Source organism: Zingiber officinale, chromosome 5B (genome assembly GCF_018446385.1).
Source record: "Zingiber officinale cultivar Zhangliang chromosome 5B, Zo_v1.1, whole genome shotgun sequence".
In the NCBI taxonomy this organism is placed as follows: domain Eukaryota; kingdom Viridiplantae; phylum Streptophyta; class Magnoliopsida; order Zingiberales; family Zingiberaceae; genus Zingiber; species Zingiber officinale.
In genome coordinates, this window is record NC_055995.1 from 10210396 (window position 1) to 10221938 (window position 11543).

The 11543-nt window shown below is 36.0% G+C and overlaps 1 pseudogene; it reads right to left on the reverse strand.

Annotated features, from left to right (window-relative positions):
* Positions 1-3085: 3085 nt before the first annotated feature.
* On the reverse strand, positions 3086-4671 carry LOC121987239 (annotated as a pseudogene).
* Positions 4672-11543: the final 6872 nt, after the last annotated feature.

Consider the following 11543-nt stretch of genomic DNA (forward strand, 5'->3'; position numbering starts at 1 on the left):
CAAGAAATATTGTATAATTCATCTAGCTCACACGATTTGCCTAGTTCAGTGTGATTGATCCACCCTGCCTCCCAGACTAAGCAAACTAGCCAATTAATATGCATTTTCAGATTAAATAGTCCATCCAGCCCAACTTGTCCCTTACCCTCCCCAACTTGTTCTGCCCATTCGGTACTAGTTACTCCCAAACCATATAGTACACTTGACCCACCCAAATTGTTCAGCCTGCTCAATCTTACACCGTCCAACACATGCAACCCGACGTGCCTGTCAGGACCATTCGGTCCAGCAATACCTATCGGGCCACCTGGCCTAATCGCGCCTTCTGAATCATCTGGCTCACCATGTCTTGACGGGTTAATCAATCCAACCACCAAATCATTCATTCAACTCACCCCCACCCACCTGCTTGGACTGAAGCAGACCAATTATAATCTGTTGTAAAAATACAACACTCCATTTGAAATAAGAAAAAGAGGTAAAGGAATATAATTGGCCATAAAACTTCAAGAACTTGCAACCATTAGTAGGATAATAACAATAGTAGCACCTTTAAATGTTGCAATTGTGACGAATAAACTCGCTTGGTGTACTCAGACAAAAGTTGGCCCAAAGCATCAGTACTCGAAAACTGTGCAGTACCAAGACCATCCATCCATCCATCCATAATGGTAGTTGACAGAAGTTCTAGTTGGCTAGTAGAATTTCCACTGATAGAATCAGCACCCACGACAGAGAGGAAATCATAATCCTCTGCGAGCCATGACCGAATTTGGCACTGCAACTCACCAGCTGGTGTATGAATAAAGAGTGCGGCAAGTGCCTCATTTCCAATGGCAAAAGCTTTAGCCTCCTCAGTTATTTCTCGGAGCTTTCATCCAGTAACATGATGCCTCCACGTCTCCTACGCTTACAAACCAAAGAATACTTAGGACACAAGTAACATATGTGTTAGCCAATAGTCTAAGTAGTACTTTTTCCCTATCTTGAAAAAGGTTTATACATGATCAATCCCTCGAAGCTTTAAGACTATGGATGACAATTTAGACTTTTTTTTCTGGTTTTATGTTCACCTTAAAACCATGAACTGAATCATAGTGAACCAGAGATCTACTAGGACTACTACCACGGCTAGAGCATCTGCTATGGCCATCATTAGCTTTTTCAAGGAACCGTTCTACTGAAGAAACCTACTAAAAAGGAGTGGAACAAGATTAAAGGATTTCACAGCTAGCAAGAAATGAAACCAGTTCAGTAAGAAACTCTTAGAAGGTAGCAGCGAGTGGGATACATTACCTTGATCAATTGCAGCTCAGGTGATCGAGCAAGCAGAGATCTTATGTATAATATTCTGACACGTGAAACTAGCATAGTATCCATAACCTTCTTTGGTTCAATTTTACGAATAAATGAAAAAACAGCATCTCTGATCTCAGCAAGTATTTCGTGTTCCCTAGCAGCACCTGCTTTGATGACTGCAGCCAAACCTGCAACACTATTTACATTTTATGAGTAAGACACTCTAGATGTCATAAGGACTATTAAGTACCAACCAAAAAGATACCATTATCACACACAAAAAGAACATTTGTGATTATTCTAAACATTATGTGCCAAATTGATATGATTCCATAACTATAACTAATTCCCAACTTACCAAAACACAAGATTTGAACAAAACAAATCTTTTTAAAAAGTTGTAGGTTGTTGCAAATTTGAGTGAAAAAATTCTTGGAAATTCCAACCCTAGAATAGGAGTATCAAAAGTTCAATTAATTAACTCATTGAATTTATTCATCTACAAATTGCTTTTAAAGTGTCAATGTATCACCAAAAATTGAAAAGTATATCACTTTGTATTTTTCATAAAGAACCAACTTGGTTAAGTAATAATGAAAGCAATTTAAACTATATGCTTTACAATGAAACTTTGGAGGACTACACAATGTATACTAAGCATCATACTATCATCCTGCAATGGAAGGGTACAATTCACCATATGATTCACAAGAAATGATGATACATGCTGAATGAGTAACAAGGATAGCAATAAATACAAGCTCGACATGGAACCAAGAAAAAACCAAGTCAGACTAACATAGTTAACTCACCGTATTCAGCTTGAACAATATTTATAGTTCCAAGCATTGATATATTGCTTACTCCCAAGCTTGTCAAGAACGAGATCTCAAATACAATGAGAGGTTCACAGGATAGGAGCATAAATGTAAGATCATACAATTAACCAACAATAATTTTTTGCCATATCAAAATAAGATGTTATCATCATTGTTGTCAACATCAACAACCTATATTTGTCCCAACTCTTTGGGGTCAGATACAATAACCAAAACCCTATGAATTCAATGAGATAATATTATTGTCACAAACATATTTGAAGATTCACGAAGTACCTCCTATTAGAATACCACACTAAAATTGATTGGCTAACTACTTAGGATTCAAAAGCTTGATCTGCTAGAAAAGTGACCACTCTTTATATTTATATACTTAATAGATATGATCTGCTAGGACCATTAATGTAAGGGCATTAAATGAATAGGTACTCAAAGAATTCACTCTTAGCAACAAGAGACACAGGTAGCACTTAGACATGTTAGTTCACAGCATGCTTTATGTCCTGGATTTTGGTGCCTGACCATAACCAAGTTTGAATACTTCCAACTATCTCAAATTCCATTTGAAATCTATTAATGAAACTTCACACGATTATATCAAACATGACAGCAACTTTAGACCAAAGCCTAATTGGAAATGAGTATAGATAGAATACCCAAACGGATAATACAACAGCAAAGAGCTCAAAGCTCATGGTCCCAAAGAAGAATAGAACCACATTAAATCTACTAGTCTACATAATAAAGACTATTTCTGCAACTTAAATGTGTGACCATAAGATTAGTAAAACTCCCCTTTTTGTCACTAATAATAACCATAATAAAAGAAAAACTTTAAATTTTTCCGAGGATAATACAAATTTGGTATCTCAAAATTTAAATTTTTTCCAATCAGTAATACAAATTTGGTATCACATGCATTTATGATTTACCCTCTTATACTGCTTTGGCTAACAATATACTTGTACACTTTATTTTTGCTACCATATCAAATGGTAATAAGAGTGTGGGTGTCCATGGACCAACAAACATGCCGAGGGAGGGTTAGTTACTCAAAAATCTGTTCACCTATTGCGAATAGTAAAAAAAAAAGAAAGAACTAAATATGCAGAGATAAGCTGGGATCAAGAAGACATTTTTCCAAAATTCTATGATTGTAAGATTCATATCAGCCGACTTTGCGGCCTCCAAGATCCTTTTGGTGAGCCCGACGCTGACGATACCAGCTAAGGTCCTGGCGGTATTCGAAACTCCCATAACAATTCCTGCATATCGCGGAGCCACGTCCATGTGATTTGCAACGAACCCGGCTCTTCCGAGTGCTAAGAATCCAAGAGAAATAGAAGAGCATATGACAGTCCAGGAGGGATTCCTGAATAGTGGAATGGCCATTAGAGCAAGAGCTGAGATGACAAAGCCGATGGCGTTGAGAAGCTTCCGAGTCTTGGTCACCGATAAGAACGTTCTTGTGATTAAGTGATCAGCTAAAGTCCCTCCTATGTTTGAGAAGATGAACATGTTGAAGTAAGGAATCATCTTAGAAGATCCCATGTCCTGAAGACTGAGCTGAAGACCGAGTTCAAAGTACGTCGGCAGTCAGTTCATTAGTACGTACAGTGCATAGTGAAAGGTGAAATTGTTTACCAACATAGTGAAAGGTGAAGTTGTTTACCACGATTGCCCAAATGGGCCAAATAGGTAAGTTGAAAATTATCTTATTCCAAGGAATTTTAGTGAGGCGCCTCAGGTTTCCAACACTTGGGATTCTCTTTTCTCTTGCAACAGGCAAGTTGGGCTCTCCAAAACCTGCAGCAGCAGCTTTGGGATGTTCGGAACGAACTGGATCACTAGAAAACCTAAACCAGAGAAATGACCACATGATACCCAGAGCTGATTCAACCATGAAAACTGACTGAGGTCCCTTGTATTTTACCAGACTTGGCAACACAAGCATACCACCAGCTGCTCCTAGGTACATCCCGGATGTCGTAAGAGAAACAGAACGCGAGCGCTAATGGGGAGGGACCCATTGTGCTAGAATTGTGTGAATGGAGGGGAATATAAAGCCTTGTGCCACACCTACAAGGAAGCGGGCAACAACCATCATATTCACTTTACCGGCATCTAGTGGAGCAAATGGACATGTTAGCGACCACAGCAAAAACGAAAACAGCAGAACTCGCCATCCTCCAACATATTGTGCAGCCAAACCCCCAGGCACTTGTGACACAACATATCCATAGTAGAATACCGAAAGTATTAGACCCTTGCTTGATTGATTCACACCAATGCTATCTGCAGCCGCTGTGTACGCAATTGAAAATCCTATTCGCTCTAGATAGCACACACTTGTGCAGATAAAGGTTAATAAAATGATACTGTACCGCTTTGGAAATCTCATCTTCTTCAACAGTTCCATTAGTTTATATCATGGAGTATATGCGCATGTATTCAAATTTAACTCCTTGTGTCATTATTGTTCTTCAACAAAGATAATCCTGCACTCTTCTCTCACTCTGCATGATTTGGGAATATTGGCATGTTAAAGAAGACAATTAAACAAAATTATCTTAGTCTATAGGACTTGAAGCGATCTTCATAAACAAAATTAAAAAATCTGAAGCCATGGATGGCCATATTACAGAAGATAATTATGGAATCTTGCTGAAGCAACAAAAAGCTGACAATTGATAATCAATTGGAAAACACACCACTGGATGAAAAATATACAGATGAAACTGATCAACATTCTGATTGAGTCAGCACAAACAAAATGAAGGGCTTTCTACTAGGACAATCAAGCCATTGGAAGAAGACTAATTTGTTGAGATTTATTTTCTTAATAATGTATGTATTTATGTGTGTTTTAGATAGATGTGGCGGTTTTGGGCAGTCGATAGTGCATTAAGACATGCAGGCTATTAAATCACTATGCATTGCAATCTGAGACACGAGATTCATTTTCATATCAGTAGACTTAAGAGTTGATGTTGCAGATGAAGTTTTGAACACCAAAAGGGTTCAGCAATAGTCCAGTCTTGTACCAAATTTACAACTTCAATGATTTTGGAAGATAGTCTAGTCAATGGAAACAAAAGTCCAGTCTTGATCATAATCTGGTTGTAAAACTAGTTAAAATGGTTTAGGCGAGGCAAGAAATATCAGTAATTGATTTAACATCCAAAATGTCAATTGAGTAATAGATTTACGGAAATCTAGAAGAAAACATAGGGAGGAGATGCCATAAACTATAGGGAAGGAGATGCCCTAGGGTAGGAGATGCCAGAAACTATAAGGCAGGAAACCAACCTTGTTGAAGAGTTGATGGGGTTGCATGATCGAATTGGTTAGAGACGGCGGCCTCAAACTCGAACTCCTAGAAAGCACCTGCCTCTTCTTCCCGTGGGCAGGAAACCTCAAAGAGGAAGACACGACGCTGCAGGGAAAGGAAAGAAGGGGGGTGGGAGAGGGAAGACATGCACGCGACCGAAAGGAAAGGAAGATGAAAATACAAAGGCGACGATGGAAACCTAGCTCTCGGCTGAAAGGAAAAGTAGAAGAGATGATAGAAAAATATTATAATCAGTTCAAACTTATTACTTCCGCACAGAAGTATATGAATTTTATTTTGAGTTATTACTTCATCAAATATAAATTATGAAATAAAATATTAGTAAAAATTAGTAGTGAGACCCACGATTTTTAATCAATGAAGCCTAAAATGAAATTTACTTCATCAAATTTATTATCTAAGCTAATTATCATATATACTTGATGAAATAATATATGATAATTAACTTCGTTAATAAATTTGATGAAATAAATTTCATTTTATACTTCATTGATTAAAAACCGTGGATCTCACTACTAGTTTTTACTAATATTTTACTTCATAATTTATATTTGATGAAGTAATAACTCACAATATAAAATTCATATACTTATGTGCGGAAGTAATAAGTTTGAACTGATTATAATATTTTTTCTATTTATTAATAAATTAATCGGTTTATTATTTTTAAACTAATCCTTTGATAAAATCCTAACTCCTAACTTAGCGTTTTTTTCCGAAAACAAGTCTTCACCGCCCCCGACTCACATCTCTTCTACTTTTCCTTTCAGCCGAGAGCTAGGTTTCCATCGTCGCCTTTGTATTTTCATCTTCCTTTCCTTTCGGTTGCGCGCATCCCTCTTCTTTCCTTTCCCTGCAGCATCGTGTCTTCCTCTTTGAGGTTTCCTGGCCACGGGAAGAAGAGGCAAGTGCTTTCTAGGAGTTCGAGTTTGAGGCCACCGTCTCTAACCAATCCGATCCTGCAGCCCCATCAGCTCTTCAACCAAGTTGGTTCCACTTGAAAATTATGAGAGAATTATTTTCCACTTGAAGACCTAGGTAATCTCCTTACACATATTTACAAGTGAGCAAGATTAGGACTTAGCCTCAAATTGATTTGAATATATTATAAAAACTCTAAGACCTCTTAACAATTTTGGTAGAAAATATTATGACTAACTATTAGAACTAACAAAAGAGGAATGGGCTCATTATATTGCACTTCTCTCTAATACAATGAATCAAATTTTAACCTATTAAGCACTTTTAATTTATGAAGGATGTAAAGATTTTCTAAAAGTCTAGTGATATATATAACCTTGTATAAAGTGTTGAATTGTTGGGCAAACGCGGTTTGATAATGATGATAACATAAACACTTTTCAAAATCATCTAAATGAATATAACAACCATAAGAGGAAGTAGCACCAAGAAATCTAGCATTATTGTGCAAGTTGGGAATAAATTATGACACACAAAAATACAAAGATTTGAAAGACATAACGATAAGAACCTACCTTGCAACTAGCAACAACTCCTTGAAAGACAAACTAACAGTTGTATCTATACACCAACACTAACCATTTAAGTTTGACAAATGTAGAACCCACAAGCAACCAAACACTCATATCAAATATAGAATCTCCACAATTATAATATTTATTGACTTGAAACACCGGTTATAAAAACCAAGGATGAAACACAACCAAATTTCAGGCCGAGCAGAAATGTATGGGCATATGGGCATATAATACCATGATTCATAGAAACAAGTGGATAAAAGCCTTCCTCAAATACAAATCTAAGCCAAAATTACCTCAAAATTCTTGGTCTTCACGCCTACAAGTGGGATATCAACTAGATATGTCAAACAATCCCCGCACAACTTCCAGACCCTAAATGAAGCAAAATCACACATCAAACACTACCAAAGATTTAAATAAAAAGAAAGTATAATTAATTCAGATCAGATCAGATCTCGGGCAAACATCGCCTTCGACATATCACTTCACTCAACACACAAAATTGCAACATCGAAGAGATTGAGGAATCCTAATAATTTGAAGCTACAAAAGAGAAAGGAGAGTTAGAAACAAGATGTTGACCGTCGTTTCAATGAGTTGGCTCGACAAGTTCCCCTGCTCCAAACCCTAGGTCTGCTTTGATGGACAGACGGCAGGGAAGGAAGAAAATGGATGAACTCGCGAGAGGCGACCACTGCTGTGGATTACTCCAAATCAGAAGAGGAGGAAGAAGATGTTTTGGATCAGTCGGCAAAAAGGACGACTGCGCTCGCATGATGTTTTGGATCGGTGGAATGAGGGTTTCGTGATCGGTCTCATTGTCATATTGCAGAAATGGATCTTGACCGTTAAAACTTAAAGGGACGGAGGAGATTAAGTACCACGCCATCCTTATGAGGATCTATCATGAGGGTGGAATGGTTCTAAATGACTATAAGTAAATCCTAATGAATATTTTCCTTGTTTAATGGGACGGTAAATAAATTTGTGTAACGGGTTCTTTGCAACTAACAGCACAAAAAAATTGTGATTTAAAAAAAAAAGTCATTTATTTTAAGACTTTTGAAAAATATTTTTAGGGCATATTTGATAGTTATATAAATTAAGCAGATAGATTATGATATGTTTATTTTGTTTAAGGTAATGAATATAAAAATTAATCATCACATTATGTTTTTTTAATAAACATTATGTATATAAAATTAAACTATTGCTAAACTAAGAAAATATAGAATAATTCGATTACCTTCTAAGATTTTAAATATGTTTTAAATTTTTATTTAGTTATAGTGATAAAATGATATCATTAATGAAATTATTTATTTGATTTATCTAATTTTTTCAATTAACTTAAATTATATAGTTTATTTAATTTATTTAAATTATTCAACTTTATTGGATCGAAAGCGCTAGGGGGGTGAATAGCGCTTGTGGTTATTTCGTTTGTTTCGTATTCGGAAATCGTTCGAGAGTAATGCAGCGGAAATAAAGGAAAAACCAAGCACAGAAAAGACCCAAGTGTTTTTACTTGGTTCGGAGCCTTGGAGGACTCCTACTCCAAGGCTCTCGCTCGTTGAGCGATTACTTTGAGCAATTCACTATCAAATCATAATAGTACAGATATGAATTAAGTACAACAGAATTAAGCAATACCGACAACAAAGAAACGAAAGCTGGAGCTCCGGGTCGTCGGGGTTATGTTGCAGCACTTCGGGATCGTCTCGTTAGCAGCTTATAGCGTTAGGATTGCTCGGGAGTTGTGTTTTTTTTTGCTGTTGCTCGAATCCCTCTTTTATACAGTGCTGGAGGCGCCTCCAAGCCTGTCCGAGGTGCCTCCGGGTCGCCGAGCCGCACGGGTGGATCAGTGCAAGCCTGGTCGCGCCTTATCCCTCTAAAGGCGCCTCCAAGCTGCTCCAAGGCGCCTCCAACGCCTGGTCCAAGGCGCCTCCAGCTTCCTCCGAGGCGCCTCCAGCTCCTCTGGACAGCTGGCTTCAGCTTGTACCCGAGGCGCCTCCATAGGGGCTTGGAGGCGCCTCGGACACTGTTCATCCGAGGCCAAAGTTGTTTCTTTGTTCCTGTAAAGTGTGTTAGTCCCAAACACATACCCTGTAAAACAAAGTTAGCACAAGAAATGATATAACAAATAATAGTCGACAGTCATCGGACTGTCCGGGTCTGACTTCGGATTTTCGACCGAAAACCCTAGGTCGACTCGACGCCTACTGTTCCCTCTATGGGGAGCGCGCCCTCACCTACTCCACTCAGGAGATTTACCTATTGCTAGTACGATCCTCCAGATCGACTGACTTTTGCTCGGCGCTCGATGCTTCGGACTTTCTGCTGAACTCCCGCTTCCTGGCCTGTCCAGTCTTTCACCTGGTTCGCGACACCAGGACTTTTCACCTAGGGTTACCACCCCCTAGGACTTTTACCTGAAGCTCTCGACCCGCCAAGACTTTCCGCATAGGATTACCACCCCCTATGACCTAGGGTTACCACCCCCTAGGGTTTTCACCTTGTCTAACTGCAGCTAGGGCTTTTACCTAAGAGCACTTAGGACTTTCCTGCAAGCTCCATGAACTTATTAGATCACAAGATGACTTAACTTTGAACTCTTTGCCATTATCAAAACTTGGGTTCGATCGTCTGATGATTCCCGCACCAATAATCTCCCCCTTTTTGATTATGACAACTCAGATTCAAAGTTAAGTAAAACAAAATGCATAAATAAACATATGCATGCTTTTAAATAAGAAGTTTAAGCACAAACGTAAGCATACTTAAGTGACAAGCTAAGGAAATTTTAAGCTTTATAAAGGTTAAGGTAACTTTAAAATTTTCAAAGTTAAGGCTCCCCCTTAAGGTTCCCCCTTAATAAGAGAATCCTTAATTTGAATTTTTGTCCTACTCTCCCCCTTTGCCATAAATCAAAAAAAATTTTGTAGGAAAAACTTAGTGAAACATGTTGAAGCCTAAAAAATACTTGTAGGGAAACCTTTGTAAGAGAAATTTTGCTAAGTGAAAATAGTTTAAGTGCCAAATAACTATGTTTAGCCAAAATTTTGAAGACTTAAGCTTTTAAAGACTTTATTTAAAGATATTTGATTAAACTTAAAAGTCTTTTAAAAAGGAATTTTCTTAAGTACGAAAATTGAATTATGATTAGGAAAAACTTTTAAAGAGAACAGTTAGCTTTTAAAAACGAATGTTTGGCTAATTTTGAAGAGTTATTCAAACGCATGGCTTTTCATAATTAATTTCCATTTTAAAACTCTTAGCTAAATGTATAAAAAGATAATTCTTCAATAAGACTAAAAGATTTACTTAAGAAAAGTTTAGCCAATTTTGAAACTTAGGTGAAATCTTTAAGTTGATTAATTTTTGAAAAATATTTTTTAAGTTGATTAAATTTTGAAAAATATTTTAAGTTAATTGAATTTTGAAAAATATTTTAAGTTAATTGAATTTTGAAAAATATTTTAAGTTAATTAAATTTTTGAAAAATATTTTTAGTTGATTAAATTTTTGAAAAATATTTTTAGTTGATTAAATTTTTGAAAACTATTTTTAGTTGATTAAATTTTTGAAAAATATTTTAAGTTAATTAAATTTTTGAAAAATATTTATGTTAATTAAATTTTGAAAAATATTTTAAGTTGATTAAATTTTTGAAAAATATTTTAAGTTAATTAAATTTTTGAAAAATATTTATGTTAATTAAATTTTGAAAAATATTTTAAGTTGATTAAATTTTTGAAAAATATTTTAAGTTGATTAAATTTTGAAAAATATTTTAAGTTAAAAATTATTTTTTTTATTTAATTACGAATTTTAGTTTAATTTCAAAAATTAATTTCAAATTTAATTTTAATTTGAATTTCAAATTTTATATCTTGAATTTCAAATTTGATTTTAATTTTGAATTTCGAATTTATATTCTGAATTTCAAATTGATTTTAATTTTCTGTTCCTTAGTCATCTCACCCAATCTAAGTTTTCAATCAGGAAATCCTATAATTTTTGTGAGATGAATTAGGTTCAAATTTAGGGTTTTGGTTTAACTTTGTGTTAGATTCATGTTTGACTTTGGGTTCAACAAGTAGACATTCTTTGGATAAACTTCTGGGCTATGGTGAGTCACAAGGACATCATTAAAGTAACCATGTCTTCGAGGTTTTCCAAATAGTCCTACCCATTGAACTTAGTACAAAACCTTGGTCTACTGGTTAGGATCCATAAAGGGTAGCTTCGGTCAGTTCCACTTAGCCAAATGCACCAGGTCGAAGCCTTATCTTCCTAGACATGTGATGACTAAGCTTCCCCAACGTACTATCATCCAATACTTCACCAGTACCGTTAATCAAGTTAACCCTAACCCATTTTTATTCTAACCTTAATTACCCTACCGGGTAGTCTACTCTTGGTTACCTATATCGGGTAGATTAATTTTGGAGGTGCCAGATATTCTGGAGTCTTCCCTTGGATTTTTAAGATTTTGTAAAAATTTAATTTCAATTTGAATTTCAAATTTTTTTATTTTGATTTTAATTT